The 13,163-nt window shown below is 41.5% G+C and overlaps 1 long non-coding RNA gene across 1 annotated transcript; it reads right to left on the reverse strand.

The window, feature by feature from the left end:
• Positions 1-553: 553 nt before the first annotated feature.
• LOC144378013 (uncharacterized) lies at positions 554-8,697 on the reverse strand. Its single transcript, XR_013439439.1, has 3 exons — positions 1,519-8,697; positions 1,275-1,365; positions 554-958 (listed from the first exon to the last, which is right to left on the reverse strand). It is a non-coding gene; the product is annotated as an uncharacterized LOC144378013 (long non-coding RNA).
• Between the last annotated feature and the right edge of the window lie 4,466 nt (positions 8,698-13,163).

The following is a 13,163-nucleotide window of genomic DNA, read 5'->3' on the forward strand; positions in this document are numbered from 1 at the left end:
ACCCACCATGAAGCAGCTGGAGCGCATCCCGACTTCAGAGTGGGCTGTACCCAACTTCATCTCTACCTCTGTCCTTTGGGCCTTGCTTTGCTGCTGCTCTCTGATTATATGATGAGTGCCTACTTATAAGCAAGCCCAACTCCATTTCCATCTCCCACCTTCCAACCAAGAGGAGAGAGCTTCATCTGCATCACAGAATTCCTACAGCACTGTTATAAGCTAGATTGTGCTGCAGCAAGACACGCTAGATCAGAAATGGAGTGGAGAGCCACCATGCCAACATCTGCCCTCGATATTGTAGCCAAAACCATCAGCAATATTAATGACAACACTAATGCTTTCCAAAATTCCCTTTCTGATGGGGTCACACTTGGTGCCAGCCTTCAATTATCTACACAGGGGACAAGAAGAGATTGCTTTCCTCTTTGGCCATACCCAAATTCAAGATAATAAATAAAACCAGGTTTTCAAATAATAGGCTAGGAGGATTGTATATATTTAGATAATTGAGCTATGACCATAGGCAAACCATTTATTCAACAAACTGTGTGTGTGTAAACCAAGACACCGATTTATTAATTTACAGCTGGAAATAAATGCACTGTCATGTGGCCCAGACAGTCACATCTGTCTGACAGAACACACATTCGCTCCATCAGCAGCAGCTGCCAGGAAGTCAAATTATCAAAAGGTTGCTTGGTGAGCATGGAGTCAGTACAAGAGGAGCTCTTTTGGTCATTTAAATTCAGCAAAAATGCACTGAGCTACATATGTCGGGTATCATGTTGAGCAACGAGAACACAAAGATGTGATGCCAACCTTGAAGAGTCTGCACAGAGAAGTAGGGTTAGGAGGTCACTTAATGTATTCAACATCATCACAGAAATATTAGACAAAGGACTGGGGTCATAGTTCCGTGATGGAGGTAGAGCACAGGACCGGGGTTCCATCTCTAGTGCTGGAAAACAAGGAAGAGAGGAAGGGAGGGAAGTTAGTTAAATTAGTTAGTTAGACACACAGGCTGGGTCCCTGGAGGCTTGGAAAAGAGTTACCTTTCTAGTGGGTTTTGAAGGATGAAAAAGAGTTTGCCACATGGAGGGTAGATAAAAGAGGTGTGCAAATACACAGGGAAAAGGAGTCCATGATGATTCAGTGTGTCGGGAATAAATGTGAAATGGTAAAGGGGACAGCAATGCCAGATTTGGCAATGTTTAGATGCTAAAGAAGTTGTGTGCTATTCTAAAGATGATGGTGCTCAAATCTGGGTACATTACACTTTGCTGAGGCACACGTTAAAGTTCTTGCACGTTCAGAGTCTTTAAATGTCTCAAATCTTCTCATCCAGAATCACAGACAGGCCCAGAACTAATAGGAAATACAGAGAAAGACAAATATAAATATCGATATATATATATATATATATATATATATATATATATATATATATATATATATATATATATTTAGGTATAGATGCACAGAGACACATGGAGGTTTATGTTAAAGAATTAGACTCACCCAAATGCAGGATTCAAGAGGTCCAAATTCCATGGCACAAACTGGGCAGGCTAGAAATTCCAGGTCAGAGCTAATGTCGCACACTTGAGTCTGAATTCCACTGAGTACCAGGCTGAAAACTCAGGAAAGTTTTCTGTGTTTCAGTCTTGAGAACTTCATTTTATTACAGGCACGTAAGTTTTTGACCTTTGAATCTTCAACTGATTGGACTGAGGCCCACTCATATTTTGGAGAATAATCTGCTTTATTCAAAGTCTATTAATTTAAATGTCAATCATACCCCCAAAAAAACACCTTCATATCAACACCTAGTCTAATGTTTGACCAGACAACCAGGCACTGTTAGCCACGTTGATGGTACATTAACCATTCCAGCTCTAGTCATCTATGATCCTCCTTTCTGGTTGAGGAAAGAATTTGGAAAATGAGGAAACTCTTCTCATGGCAAACAAAGCTCCAGTTTCTATTGCTACCTCCCTCTCTGAAACAGGTTGTTGAATCCATAGCTTGGAAGACAATGTCACAACCCAGAAAGTAGGAAATTGAACACAGAACTAACAGTCTTGGCAAACTGCACCCCACCAAGCAAGCCAGTTTCTTTTCAAAGGAAACTGAAGTTATATTTCTATCTTACTTAGGCTGAGTCCCCTCGGCTGATATGATGACAGTCACTAGTTTCTGTCATTTCAATGCTTAATAAGAACAAATGTGCTGATGCACAGTTCACCGATTTAACAACACTGAGGATTTTGATGAATGGCTCCTTTATATTTTCATTTCATAGACTTTTACATCACACAATGAAATTTAAGAATGTGCTGCTTCAGAGTGCAAAACTTACCAGCCAAGGAGAAGTGCTCCTTCAGGTGTGGGGCAGGGCAGGGGGAAGTTGGGGAACTTCAGCCCTGATTGTTGTCCAGCCTGAACCCCTGAGCTTCATCTCTGCCATCAGGTAACGTGAGGGGCTACTGCCTCCAGTTTTTTTGGAAGAGGAGGAAAGCATGTTTTTACATTAGATTGCTCTAAATCAATGACTAGGATTCCATGTAAATCTCATTCTGCTCTTTTGGTGGCAAAAAATAAAAAATTCCAAGAAATAAATGTGACATGAACACTGAACTATCACATCATTTCAAGGGGTGTTTAAACCTGAAGGGACCTTAAAACCCCACTCATAATACCATGAATTCTCTAGAGATGTGGCATGGAAAACAACTTGACAAAGTCAACACCCAGCTGTAAAACCAGAGCCCCAGATTGTAATCCATTAAACAAACCTCCTAGTGCTTCCTCTCTTCCTTCCTTCCTTCCCTCCCTGCCTTTTATCCCCCCTTCTTTTAGTCCATATATTTAACCTAAGGAATTTTGAATATACAGTGTGTCAGTCAAGTGTTTTAGCTACAAAGAACAGAGTCCATTGTGGCTACTTTAAGCAGAAAAAGGATTATTAAAGTACAATGGCTAGCTCTCAGAGGGATAAAGAAACAGTCTAGATGCTAAGTGTCCAGAATTAACACTCAGAATATAGGCTTCAGGTCTGCCCTGGTGTGAAAATACCTCCACTGCTGCTATAGGTTTAGTATCCCTTACCCAAAATTCTTAGGACCAGAAGTTTTCCCTAGTTTTTTGGATTTGGGAATATTTGCATAAATTTTATCATCTAAGAATCTCTTGAAAATCCAAAATCAAAAATACTGTGCAATTAGATGTCAGACTTTTGAATTAGGAATATTAACCTGTACTGAGCACTGACTTCACTGATGTACCAAGAACTTGATCTTATTGTCACTAACCCATCATGTCCCAAGCACCTAAGTCCCCTCTGAGTCCAAACTCAACCCTGAGCCTCTGGGAAATCTTCCCTGCAGTGTCTGAAATCCAGGTGCCCCAGTGATCACCAATAGCTGGTCCTATTTTCCTCACATTGCTCACTTCGGCCCTTAAATCCCAGTGGCTGCATCCTAGCTGCAAGGGAGGCTGAAAACATGAGCTGTAAACTCTACTCTCAGATTCTGGGATCTCATATATGCAGGCAAGGAGTCAGGGGCCGGCTTTCTAGGTGAAAGGTTGTGCCAATCCTCATTGTCCTGACACCTGTGTCTTTCTGGCTGTGAGTTGATTATGGGGGTTCAGGGTGAGATTTACATATTAGGGTACTTAAAGAAGTGAAATGCTCTAGGGAGTAATTTTGAATATCTCCCCCACTTCTTAGAAGTAACTCAGTTCTCAAGAAACACATACACTGTTGCTCCCAAGTCTGGCCCATTTCCAGTATCCCACATTGCTAGCATGTCTAACTTAGGACTTCTGTCTTTCCACCATAATAGAAAGTTCATATCCATGCAACAGAGTCAACAGAGGAAAATGATACAGCATTGTCTGTCTAAATACTCTACCTTTGGGGCTCCCTGGAATCACTTAGGAAACACTCACTTTGCCTTTTTCTCTCAAGACAACTGGAAACAACTTTATGATATCCTAAGTTCATCCCAAACAACACCTTAGTAGATGCAAAAGCAATGGAGTGAACTTCCAGAGCTCCATGGAGCTCTGGGCCTGGTGTGAGGAGAGGTTTGAATGGAGCAAAACTTCTCATAGAATGTCTTTGAGAACTCCCCAGATGGCCAGCCAGTTGCTCCAACATCATATTTAACTCTATCCTGTCTTCCTTGTTCTCCTTCTTCCCAGGGGCCCTTAATGCTAAGAAGGTTTTATGAGTTCAAGGGTGTCCCACCAAAGGTTATAAATTGAAATCCTAATCCCAGAACCTCAGAATGTTAACTTATTTGGAAATAGGTTCACTACAAATACAACTTGTTAAGATGAGGACATTAGGATGAGCCCTAACCCAATTTGACTGGTGTCCTTATAAAAGGGGACATTTGAAAATAGACACCCACAGGAAGAATGCCATGTGAGGATAAAGACAAAAGCAGGGAAATTCTTCTAAAAGCCAAGAATGTCAAAGCTTGCCAGAAAACCACGAGAAGCTAGCTAGGGGTGAGGCCTAGAGGAGACTATCTCTCAGCCCCCAGATGGAAGCCACTCGGCAACACCTTTGTCAGACATCTGGTCTCCAGAATTGTGAAACAACCAGAAAGTCACTGAGCTTATGACAGTTTGATCTGGCAGCCCTCGTAAATTAATATAGAAGGCTAGAGCTTGGGGCAGTAAATCCCACGGTTATGTGTGTTTTAATTGGCTTTTCACTGCTGTGACCAAAACACATGACAAGAACAATTTAGAAGAGGAAAAGTTTATTCTGGCTCAGTGTTAGAGGTTCAGTCCTTGATCAGCCAGCTCCGCAGCTCTGGGCCTGAGGTGAAGCAGAACATGATGGCAGAAGGGCATGAGAGAGAGCCCCACTCACCAGAGACAAAGTATAAACCCCAAAGGCACAACCCCCTCCCTAGGGAACTACTTCTCCAGCTACACGCTACCTGCTTCCAGTTACCATCCAACTAATCCATGTCTTAATTCACTGCTTAAGTTGAAGTTCTCACCATCTGATCATTTCACCTCTGAATACTCTTTCATTGTCTCACACATGAGTCTTGGGGGACACCTTATATTTAAGCTATAACACAGCCACACGGATCTTTATTTTAGATTTTGTACCATCAGGAATATTGGTCAATGATTTCCTTTTCTTGTAGCATTATTTGGCTTTGGTATCAGGGTAATGTCAATCTTGTAAAATGAGTTTGAAAGTATTGCCTCTCCTTTTATTTTTTATTATGTCTGCAGGAATAAATCAAGACAAGACACCCCAGCTAGGCCTCCACAGTTCTCCCTGCCTCCTCCTCATCATCTCTCACAACTCTTCTCCAAGCCCCCACAATCCAGCACCACTAGACTTCCCGATGGGTCCCCTAGTATGCTGGCCATGGTGCTCTGCTGTGACCATGTGCTCTGAAGTGCCCTTTCTGGTTCAGAAATTCTTGCTATTGAGCCTGAAAAATGCCTATTCATCCTTAGAAACACAGCTTAGATCCCCTGATACCCTTGGCCAAAGCAAATAAATCCCTTCTCACACTCTCATCACAAGCCATGAATATCATTACCATCACACCTTCCACTCACTGTGTAACTTATCAATCGGCTCATCTCTCTCCCTTACCAGATTAGGGACAGGTGGAGGACAGAGTTCATACAAGTCATCTGCAGCACTTCCATGGTGGCTGAACATGTGACCAGGAACTCAGTTTCTTTGTAAATTAAATTTTTTAAGATATCTCACCTGGCAAACAGATCCTGAATGTCCTAATCTGAATTTCCCTGGATAAACCCTATGACTCCTTTTTAGACTTTCCCTGCTTTGTTCCCTGACATAAAAACCATAGCCTGATGTGATCCTGAATATTTTGCTGAACAACTACAGTGGCTTCTCTCAAATCCATGTTGCCAGTACGGCTGCCCTAATAGCTTTTTGAAGTTTGGCTCATAACCCATGATCCTCCTCCTCCTCCTCTAAAAAACACCTTCAATTCCCATCTTTCCTACCTGATTGGTGGATTACAAGGCAAATCTTGGAAGGGGTCTTACATTTTACTTAGATGTAAAAGGAAACCTGGATTTTTAATGGGTGAGATTGCTAGCTGGTGATCATGCTCCTCCTGACTTCTAGAAATGCTGTCACAATCAACGAAAAAGTCTTGCTTTCAAATCATGAATCTGTCGTCTTTTTCCTTATAATACATGAGTGATGTCTGATAAATGTCTAGTGAAACAAAAATGAATGAATTAATAAACAAGCAAAAATCTAAAATAGAAATGCATTTGAAAATTCAACCTTGTATATTTAATAACATAATTGAGGAATTGCTTATTTTTTTCTTCTCTCCAAAATTGTTGCTTTTGCCTCTGAGTACCGATTGTTTCTTTTCCCCAAGCCTATCTATTTTTCCCCCACTCTCCTCTGCTCTGCCCACTCCATCTAATGGAATGTAGGTATTGTTACAGTCCTTGAGTATGTCCAGGTGAAGGAACTCAGTGATGCTGATATGAGAAAGTACAAATTCAACTCCAGCAGCTATCAAACCCAGTGACATTTTGTAGGACTCTGAATAAGGTAATTATTGTGTGAAGGTAAATTTGCCCAGGGGATGAAAAATAATGGAGGAAAAATGATTGAACATTTCAACCAGAAAAGCCTGTTCATCCTGAGCTACTGTGAAACTGAGGACCCCACAACTTGACTAGCCAGGGGATTTTCCCTTGAGGAAGAGCCAAATTCATCAGGCTTAATGTCTTTACCCTGTCTTCCCATACATTGTACCTACCTGGGAGAGTGAAGCCACAACAAAACCATCTTAGCCCCTGTGACAGAGGTTGAAGCATAACTTTCATCTCAGGATCTCTCTCCTACTGCTTTGCTGAATTTACTTGACTTCTTTTTTCAAAAGCTAAAACCTCCTTTTTCAGTCTCTGCTTCTGTACAACAGGTTAGACACTGAGGATTTCAAGATGAAATGCTGTCATCCCTCAGTTATCTATGGAGCATTGGTTTTAGGACCCACCCAGATACCAAAATCCTTGGATGCTCAAGGCTGTTATGTAAAACGGTGTAGCATATGCGTAAAACCTGCACTCATCTCTCCCATGTGCTTTCAGATCATCTCTAGATTGCTTACAATACCTAATACAATGTAAATGCTATGTAAGTAGTTGTAATAGAATACTCTTCGACAAATAATGACCAAGACAAAAGTCTCTACTTGTTCAATACAGATGCAATTTTTAAAAATATTTTCAATTCACTGGTTGGTTGCATCCAAGGATCCAGAATCCATTGATATGAAGTATGGAATATACAAGATACACACACACACACAATCACCCCAAACACATGCACATACAGGTAAAAATACACAAACTCATGCATGCACAAAAATATAGACACGTGGGCATCTATGCACACACAAACACACACAACCATATATATATATACCCTTCTCTTAAAGAGATTGAAGTCTAGAAAAAGTACTAATATTCATCAAAATGATTGCTAACATGGACTTAGAGCCAAAGTAAAGTGAGAACACAGTTGAGAAGCAGAGCTAGTTAAGGGAGGGCTTGCAAAGGGCTTACACGCGGAGATGAAATCTAAAGCATGAAGAAGAGGTCAGACAAGGAAGGGGAGAGCACCTTGGGGGGAAAAGAAAGCACACCTAAGAGAGCTTAAGAGACCAGGAACTTGGCACGTTCAGGGGATTCATACAGCTTAGGACTTCCAGGGAATAAAGCCATCCAGCCCCCAGCTTCTCAGCTAAGATTCAAACTTAGTTCCATGCATTTTTCCTTGTCATTGAGTCTGGAGGAAGATGAAACAAAATATGGCTTTTCTATACATTTGGAGATGCATAACCCTGGGAGCAGAGGACCAGGTTAAAACAAACCTGCATGTTTCTATGCCAAGCACCTCTGGTAAAGATGTATCCCTCCCTCTGTGCATAAAGCCATTCCCATGATTATATAAGTGAATAAGCCAAGAACACCAGCAAATTAGTTCCTCAAAATAAATAAATACCTAAATATGCATTTGTCAGAGACATTCGACTGTGAGCTTAGTGACAGCAGAGGCTAAACTACCTCCTCTTAAATCTAAGTCATGCTTGATTCCTCTCCACCTGTCATCAGACACATCCACTCCATCTGATGTTTGTGACACTAAAGTACACAACACATCCTTCTTCTGCGGGGACACTATCGTCACCTATGTCAGCTCTCACCTGCTTTACTACAGTAGTTCCTACCTGTTCTACTTGCTTCTATTCTTGCTCCTCCACCACCTATCCCAGCCAGAGGGATCTTAGAAAAATTTAAGATGACGTCATCCCTGCTTTAAAATAACCAGAAAATTCCATTTTACATGTTGTAGTTGGGAGTACAGCTCTAGAGCCAAGTCCTGTGTTCAGCTCTGATTTCAAATCTTACTCCCCTGTGCCTCAATTTCTTATTCTGTAAAATGGGGTTGATAAGTGTGAAGCAGCTTTCCATGACTATACCAAAATTACTGAGAAATGCTGGGCCTGGTGGTGCATAATCCCAGTGACTTCGGAGGCTGATATAGAAGGATTACAAGTTTGAAGCCAGCTTCAGGAACTTAGAGAGAACCAGTAACATAAAAAATAAAATGACTGGTGAGGTAGCTCAGTGGTAAAGCACCTCTGAGTTAAATGACCAGTATTTAAAAAAAAAAAAAAAAAAAAAAAAAAAACCTAAGAAGACAGGCTTATTTGGACTCACAATTTCAGAGGCCCAGTCAATGGTCAATTGATCCTGCTGCTTTAGGCCTATGGTGAAGCAGCACATCACAGCAGGGAGTGTGTGTTGGAACAGCCTGCTCACCTCATGGTAGTTGGAATCAATGAGAGAGATGGGAAGGGGCTGCATTCCCACTGTCCCCTTCAAGGGCATGTCCCCAGTGGCCTAAGACCTCCGAGTCAGCCCTGCTTCTTAAAGGTTCTACCACCTCCTAAGACCACCAAGCTGAAGACCAAGCCTTTAACATCTGGACCTTGGAGAGACATTCCAGATTCAAACTAGAGCACTATCTCATACTATTTGGGGGAAGATTAAACTATATGCGACTTCCACTGCTACTAGATTTGTATTAAAATTAAATCCAATCTCTTTATCATGGTCCCTGTCTACTTCTCTGATTTCATCCTGATCCATTGTAACCTTCATTCAATAGGCAAGAGCCAAACTGAATGTCTTGGATCTCTCAATAAACCAAGGTCACTTCAAGTTCAGGGCTTTTGCCTTTGCTCTTCTTCCAGAAACACTTCTTTCCAGATCTTCACATGTCTGCTTCCTTCTCTTTATTCAGACACAAGTGGAAATGTCACCACCTAGATCCCACTAGCTTCCTCCTCAATCGCCTTCTCCCTCTCTTTCATTCATGATTACCCTCTTGGTTGTCTTCATAGTGTTCCGTGTTACTTCAATTATTTCTTTACCCGTTTACTTATTTATTGGTAACTTTCCTCCAGTTAGGAAAGATTCATAAGAATGAAAGCATCCAGAACAGTGTCTGGCACATGGAAGGAGCTAAGAACATATGTGCTGGATAAATGAATGAATGAATCCATGCAGTTAGCACCCTGCCTGTAATTACTGAACACACTGAAGTCTGCTCTCACCACTCCTGGAAAGGGAAACAAACTAAAGTTTAAGGAAACAGTCTCTGCCATGTGACAGATGTGAAGCTCTGATGCCATGTGATCCAATTAGCATCATTCTCGAAAGGGCATTATTCTTGGATATGATTATACCATCTGTCCTAAAAGCTTTCATGATTCATGAGCAGATAAGCACTGAACCCCATTTGGCAGGCCTCACAAAATGACTCTGTCTTCTTGGCTGGGTTCTAGCCACGTGTGGGCAAGTGTTTTGATATTTTAAAATGAAATATGGGCTCAACTGAAAAACACATGAAGTATTGAGATGACATGGACAGGGTAGGAATGGTGTACTCGGTAAACACCACGGGTATAACCAGGAGGGGAAGGACGAGTAGGAAACGGGAAACTATCACACTCTGGTGCTATTTCCCCAAAGTCATCGCTAGTGGTTCTAACAAACATAGTTGAACAAAGACTCAGAACACACCTACCTGTGTGTTGTAGAAAGTCCTAGAGGTTCATATATGGTAGAGGAGTTGAAGAAAGTTGTTAGGCCAGGCAGAGAGAACTGTTTTAATTTTACAGATAAGACAAAGGGACTGAGTAGCTGTTGCTCCTGTCTACTTGACCATCATTTCTCTTGCTTCTGGAGAGAGGAATTCCATTCCATTCTTTTTTTTGGGGGGGGAGGGGTGGTGGGGGGAGCGGGGCTACCAGGGATTGAACTCAGGGGCACTCAACCACTGAGCCACATCCCCAACCCTATTTTGTGTTTTATTTAGAGACAGGGTCTCACCGAGTTGCTTTGCACCCTGCCTTTTGAGGCTGGCTTTGATCTTCCTGTCTCAGACTCCCGACCTGCTGGGATTATACGCGTGCACCACCGCGCCTGCTTCCTTTCTCCTTTGAGGAACTTCTCACTCCCAATTATCAGTGCTCATCTGGGTGGGACCCACACTCAGTCCCAAGGATTAATGCATGCTTTAGTTTCAGCTAATCAGTCTTTCACATGCCCTATACAAAATGAAATGGTTATTCTGAGATTTTTTTTTTTTCGGAAACAATTGAGAAATAGAAGCTTTCTTGCTGTAGATGTTGCTAAGAAAGCTCTGAGAAGACACATCTCAGGCTACTGGCAGCAAGTTTTCATTCTTTTGTAGAGAAACTGCTTAAAGGCTTAGTCAACACAAAGTTAGGCCGAAGAGGATGAGAAGTAGAAGAAAAGGAATTTGAAAATTAACCAGGTCTCTAACTAGAACTAGCACTGGATACTTCAATTACATGAGCCCCAAATTCCTAAAGTTCCTATCATAAATAAACTGTATACCAATATATATTTGGTATAATAAAAATATATATATTTGGTCTTTGTTCCTGATTTCTGACACAGAGCTCCTAAAAACCCTTGGAATTTTTAGAGTGATAGGAGTGTCTTTTGTTATTCCTAAGGAATTCCTTATGATCACACCTGAGTTTATGCCGAGTTTACTTAGACTGGACTCAAAGATAACTTCAGAGTGGACCTGATAATGAGAAAGACCAAGTAATTAGAGAGCTGGGAATTTCAGCTCTACCCACGGACCTCTGAGAAAGGAAACATGGTTGGAAATTAAGAGCTCTCTGATATTCTTGAAAAACAAAATTTGGGAGGCTTCTGCGTTGGTGAATACTTATAAGTCCTATAAGGGTGGTGTTTAAGTTAGCTTTTTCACTGCTGTGATGAAAAGATCTGATGGGAACAATTTTAGGGGAAGAAAAGCTTATTTAAGAGCTCATGGTTTCAGAGGTCTCAGTCCACAGACAGCTGACTCCGTTTCTTGGGGTTCAAAGTAAGGCAGGACATCATGGTGGAAGATTGTGGCAGAAGGAAGCAGTTCACAAGATGACCAGGAAGCAGAGAGATACTCCACTCTCCATATACAAATATATACCCCATGTCCCCAACCCCAATGAGCCACTTCCTCCAGCCGCATCCCACCTGCCTCCTGTTACCACTCAATTGATCCCATTAGAGATTAATCAATTGATTAGTTTAAGGCTATAGCACAATCACTTCTCCAAACCTCACATTGTCTCACATGTGAGCTTTTGGAGGACTCCATATCTAACCATAATAAGTGGCATGCTCAAGAGAGAAAGAAAGAGCAGAGAAGCTCCATGCTGTCAATCAATTCAAACTCAAAAACTATAAAGGTAAAAGGCACTTTATGTGAGGTCTTAAGAATTGCAATTTAGGAGGCGGAGGTTCAGATAGTTCTGAATCAATGTTCTGAGGAAGGCAGGGAGAGTGGGAGCCTATAAGCACTATTGAGTGTTTAGAAAGACCAGTGGTACCTGACTGATAGAAGAAAAAGAATGTATATATCTAATAAAAAATGTCCACGAAACAAGCATTAAGTCTTAATGAGCATCAGGAGCCTCTGACATCAATGTAATTGGTGGGTGGCTCTGGTTAATTAAGACGGCTTGCAGCCAAAAGGGTAGAGGTAACAAAGTTCACATTTCAGGCAACAGCTTGAGACCTGCATAAGTCCTGCTTCTGAATGGCTTCCAACTAAATCTTTTAAAGTTCTTTCAGTATTGCTTTCATTGTGATTTTCCTTTTATTTCACAATACCCCCTATCCCAATACACTGCCCTATGTATCTTTCCTACCTGGCTGTTCCTGAGTTGTATCCTTAAGAGTAATCTGCTAATAGTAAGTACAGGTCTATTTTGAGTTCCATGAGCCTTTCTAGAAAATTGTCACACCTGAGGAGAGGAGTGTGTAGGAACTTTCAAATTTGTAGCTGCTCAGGTAATACCCATGGCCCATGGAATTTGCGACTGGCATCCTGAAGTCAGAGAAGTCTTGTGGGACTGAGCCCTTAACCTGTGGAGTCTGATTAATTCTGCATAGTGTCAGAATTTAATTGTTGGACACTCAGTTGGTGTTGGAGAACTGAACAAATTGGTGATTGGCATGAGAAAAAGACACAGGTTTAGTGTCAAAAGTGGTATCAGAAAAAAAATGACATATAAATTCATTCCAGTGGGGTTTTCTATCATTTTCATCCCAGAGTCCTAAGAAATTCAAGAATTCCAGCCTTAGAAATCTCAATAGCTTCTCCAGTCACAGAGCTTATAAACAATAGAACAGGAACTAGACCCGATCTATGTGATTTCCAAATCCAATTCTTATCCACTGAGCTGTTCTATTTCTCTGAGAGGGAACCATGGGAGGAATTACAACCTTACATGGGAAACTACACCCTATGGTTTCATAGACTCTTGAAGCTCCATCTTGCTATCATTGTAAGAGAGTCTACCCACAAACTTCCAAGAAGCAGGATCCTCCAGTGGTGGCAAACTTTCCTGTCCTGACATTCCGAGCACCATCCACAACATTATCTGTGACTGTGCATTCTAAATACAGCTCATGACACACCACTCAACTCTATTTCCTGAACAAAGTTCAACAGTGAGGCTGAGGAAAATCATCTCTTTAGAGCCAAACACAGAAGAAGAAACTCAATG

Source organism: Ictidomys tridecemlineatus, chromosome 5 (genome assembly GCF_052094955.1).
Source record: "Ictidomys tridecemlineatus isolate mIctTri1 chromosome 5, mIctTri1.hap1, whole genome shotgun sequence".
In the NCBI taxonomy this organism is placed as follows: domain Eukaryota; kingdom Metazoa; phylum Chordata; class Mammalia; order Rodentia; family Sciuridae; genus Ictidomys; species Ictidomys tridecemlineatus.